The sequence below is a fragment of the Cupressus sempervirens genome, chromosome 9 (assembly GCF_028749045.1).
Source record: "Cupressus sempervirens isolate cs-2001-9-10 chromosome 9, ASM2874904v1, whole genome shotgun sequence".
NCBI lineage: Eukaryota > Viridiplantae > Streptophyta > Pinopsida > Cupressales > Cupressaceae > Cupressus > Cupressus sempervirens.
This window is the reverse complement of record NC_143126.1, coordinates 226,833,902-226,838,684: the sequence shown is the minus strand read 5'-3', so window position 1 is coordinate 226,838,684 and position 4,783 is coordinate 226,833,902. Positions and strand designations below refer to the sequence as shown.

The 4,783-nt window shown below is 42.5% G+C and overlaps 1 pseudogene across 1 annotated transcript; it reads right to left on the bottom strand.

The window, feature by feature from the left end:
* Positions 1–1,180: 1,180 nt before the first annotated feature.
* On the bottom strand, positions 1,181–4,579 carry LOC149538327 (uncharacterized; annotated as a pseudogene). Its single transcript, XR_016356036.1, has 2 exons — positions 1,859–4,579; positions 1,181–1,756 (listed from the first exon to the last, which is right to left on the bottom strand). The product of XR_016356036.1 is annotated as an uncharacterized LOC149538327 (transcript).
* Positions 4,580–4,783: the final 204 nt, after the last annotated feature.

The following is a 4,783-nucleotide window of genomic DNA, read 5'->3' as shown; positions in this document are numbered from 1 at the left end:
TGCGATAATAAAATATCTCCTTTGTTGACAATGTCACATTCTTTGTTATCTCCAAGAAAAAATTTACCAAACATACCTTTGTGTTAATTTGTGAATGCACTCCGACATGGAGTAGCATGAAAAGATGCATCGGAATCGAGAACCCATGAACTTGAATCCATGTCACCAGCTACAAGTACCAAAGCTCCATCAGTTGCAGCATTTACATCATCTTGAATTACTTTATTTTGAGCCTTCTTGTAATTCCAACATTGCTTCTTGGTGTGGCTTGGTTTACTACAAAACTAGCAGGTGCTATTTCTTCCTCTAGACTTCGAGTGATGATTCGATCTGCCTCTTCCATTATTATTGTTATTTCTACCTCTTTCGTGACTTCTTCCTCTCTTGTATGTACTCACAACTGTAAGAGCATCACTGGAAGAGGATTCGTGGTGTTTCCTTCGCATGTCTTCAGTAAGTAATGTAGCTGTGACTTCATCAAATTTCAGTTTGTTCTTGGCTATTATTGAAGTACTCACAGACATTACTACACCTTACTAGCTGTTCGGAAGTGAACATAATAATAAAATAGCTTTTATTTCATCATCTAATGGTATACCGACTGAAATGAGTTGACTAGCTAATCTATTAAACTCATTCAGATGATTCGACATTACTCCCCCTTCTTTTATTTTTAGATTATATAGCTTCTTCATTATAAAAACTTTATTTGAAGCAGAAGGTATCTCATACAATGAAGATAATTTCTCAACTAACTCTCTAGTTGTCTTCTCAGCTGAAACGTTAAACAACACGTTACTTGAGAGTGCCAAGAAAACCGTTGCCCTTGCTTTCAAATCTAGTTTTTCCTATTCTTCGTCTGTCAATGATCCTTTTCCTTTTGCCTTACCAAGCAACGCAGATTGTAAATCTTGCTTGATGAGAAAAGACTCCATCTGCACTTTCCATAGCCCAAAGTTTTGCCCAGAAAACTTTTCGATTTTCCACTTATTCGCCTCATCCATGGCATCTATAAATCTTTATCAATTTCTAGAAAATCAAACGAGCTTAAAGCTCTGATACCAATTGTTGAGCTAAAATAAAAAGATACAGAAATAAAGAAGAACTGAAAAACTAAAAAAAAAAATTCAAAGATTCAAGAATAGACACAAATTATAGTGGTTCATCTAGCTAGTCTGGATTACATCCACTCTTCAAGCAGGGGATTTTCTCTTATTAGATAAAACACATTACAATGAGCAACAGCAAATAACTGTTATAAATGATCTTTTTAATCACATTCAATGGAAGATGAAAGGACTGAAAAGAGGAAGAGTCGCAATGATTGGACTGCACAATCAGAAAAGTTTCATTTTCCTCTGTCAGAACCATTACACTGAAAAGCAAACAATTTCGTTCTCAGACTCGGAGTGGCTACTTGATGTTCTTTCCAGTCCGAGGACTGTCTCCTTGCGGCTGTGGGCGCCGCATGCCTCTAACTTTTCCAACACCTCTCTCATTGAAGGCCTCTGATCTGGATCTCTGTTGGTACAATCCGAACCCGTATATAATACTCGTAACATTTGTTGTATGCAATTATCTTCTACCAACCGATCATCCAGCACTCCTATTTTCTTACGGACCCAATCCACGATATCTCCGTCCTCTCCGTATTCCACCTCACCCTTAGCTTTCTTACCGGTGACTAGCTCTAATAACACCACTCCGAAGCTATACACATCGCTCTTCTCGTTCACTTTTAGCCTCTCCGCGTATTCTAAATATCACATTTTCATACGTGCGAATAAAATATGAAATAATTTGTGCAAATCAAAAGAAAAATATATATATTGGAATTTCAGGGGAGAGAGTTTCGTACCTGGTGCTATATATCCGTGCGAGCCCACATAGCCAGACACGGAATGAGCTTTCCCCAAGCTGTCAAGCACTCTCCGCGTCCAGCAAGATGTTGCTAGATTTCACATCTCTGTCCAATATTGGATGGCGGCAATCATGATGCATATAACTCAGTCCCCGAGCTACGCCAAGAGCAATTTGATATCTTATCCGCCATTCCCCTGCCATTCCTTGCCCTGCGCCTTGCCGGTGCAGACGATCGAACAAGCTGCCATTTGGCATGAACTCATATACCAACAGCTTGAAATCTGCTTCTTCACTAGAAATGCAACAGAGAAGCTTCAAGATATTCTTGTGCCGAATGTGCCCCAAGGTATTCACCTCCACTTCCCCCATTTTACTTTCCTTTTCGTCACTTTTTCTCTTCAAACTTCCAACTGATCTGCTGATGTTAAGGACCTTCTTAACGGCCACTGCTTCTCCGTTCTGCAGATGGACCTTGTAAACTTTTCCAGCACTCCCGGATCCAATCACGTTAGTCTCCTTCAAATTCGTAAAGATGTATCTCTCGTTCACTGATCTCGAGTGGAATGGAGTTACTTTCCACAATGGCGTGCTTTCTGGCTTCTTGTAATACAAGGAACGATACAGACAAACGGAACACACGGTAATGAGGACTACAACTAAACAGATCGATAGAAGAGTAGCCAAACTGCGAGACGGGAGATTGTGCCGATCAGAGGAACACGAAGGAAGCATCAAATTCCGACCTCCGCATAGCCCCGGGTTGCCCACAAAGCTGTCCTTGTAAGCCAGATTGTCTGAGCCATCGGGAATGCGTCCAGTCAAGTGATTGTTGGAAACATTGAAAACGTAAATATTCGATAGTCCCAATTCGGGAGGAACCCCTCCAGAAAGAAAATTGTTTGACAAATCAAGATTAGTCATGTCACTCCGAAACAATGCAGGGATTTCCCCAGTAAGTCTATTGTGACCCAAATTGAGCTCACTAAGATTCTTAAGATACATTATTTCCTTTGGAATCTCATCTGACAGAAAGTTATGGTCAAGCGTAAGAATATTTAAGAAATCCAAGCTCCCGAGCTCGCGGGGAATGGGGCTTGACAAGCGATTGTTGCCAGCCTCAAATACCAGAAGACTTTTCAGCTGTCCGACTTTCGCAGGAATTCTTCCCTCGAACAGATTGTTGCTTATCTTCAATCGACTCAGCTCCTTCGCTTGGCCAATTGCAGGTGAAATCTTGCCTCGGAACTTATTGTTGTTTAACAGCAACCCCTGGACATTAAGAGCACCCCATAACCCCGGAGGAATCTCACCGCTCAGCTGGTTGTTGTCAATGTAGAGAAAGCGCAGAGACTTGCAGTCTTTAAAAGTAGAAGGCAGAGAACCGTTGAAATTGTTTGAACTGATTTCGAATCCATACAGCACTCCTCCCATGCACAGATTTGTTGGCAGAGGGCCTTCCAGTCCGCTTCTCGACAGATCAGCTACAATTAGATTTGAGTACGTACCCAAATTCTGAGGTAACCAGCCATTGAATTTGTTGTCGTAGAGCATCAAGTTATTCATGTAACGTAGCTCTCCGAGCTGAGCAGGTATCGTCCCAGTAAGCCGATTGGAGCACAGTTGAAGAAGATTCAGATTTGTGAGATTGGTAATTGCTTGAGGAATTGTGCCGTTAAGCTGATTGTCACAAAAATTCAAACTGGATAAGCTCCTCAGTTGGTCAATGTTACCCGGAATCTCGCCTCGGAGATGATTGGACGAGAAATCCAACTCCTCCAGCTGGGTTAGATTGCCCAGGAATGTTGGGATGCCGCCCGATCGATTATTGTACGAAATGTCCAACGACCTCAGCTACGCTAGATTCCCCAAGAATGTTGGGATGCCGCCAGAGAGATTATTGTGCGAAATGTCCAACGACCTCAGCTGCGTTAAATTGCCCAGGAATGGTGGAATTCCGCCTACAAGGCTGCAGTTTTCTAGCCCTAACTCTTGCAGCTGCTTTAACTTGTCAAGCTCCCTCGGTATAACATCAGGTCTCAGAGGATTACTCCCAATCGTGAAGTTCGTTAGGGATTCCAAGTTCCCAACAAACGAAGGGAATGTTCCCCTCAAACTATTGCCGTGCAAGAGGAGAGCTTCTAGCTTCGGCAGCATTCCGAAAGATGTAGGAATGATGTCACTGAAAGCGTTATTTGCTAAGTTCAAGACTCTCAACTCACTCAATTGGGAGATATGAGTGGGCAGCATTCCAGCGAACTTGTTAAGCGACAAATCGAGCCTGCGCAGATGATAGCAGTGCAAGAGGCCAAGTGGGAAGGGGCCGCTGAAAGCATTGTGATGGAGAGTCAAGACAGTGAGATTGGGTAGGGTGCAAATAGCAGAAGTCAAGTTGCCAGAAATGGAGTGACCAGTGAGATAAACAGCCGTAACGGTGTTGAATTTATTACAAGAAATTCCGTTCCAAGCGCATGGATTTTGGTGAGAGTCGTCCCAGTTGCTCAAAGAATTATTGGGGTCCCTCCAATCTTCCTTTCTGATTTTCAGCAAGATTTGGCCATCTCGCGGGAGGGAAGCGCAATGGGGAATCATAACTAGGCAGCTGAGAATAAGTGGAAAGAAGGCGAGAGCTGGGCAGAGCATGATTACTTACTCTCTTATATTTCGTAACATCAAATGAAAATAAGAAAAGAGTTCGCTGTGTAGAAATCCTGGTCTAGCACTTCCGCATTTGAAGTGTTGTAGATATGTAACTTTTCTTTCTCACGTCAGCGATAATGCAATTTCGTGGTGCTCACTTGCAGACATGGATTTGGCTTTTGATGTTAGATGGATTTGATATATCCGAAAGATGCGAAGACGTGAATGACCCACAACCCATTCTATAGGGTTCACTCATGACATAAAGTAGTCCTGACTCGTG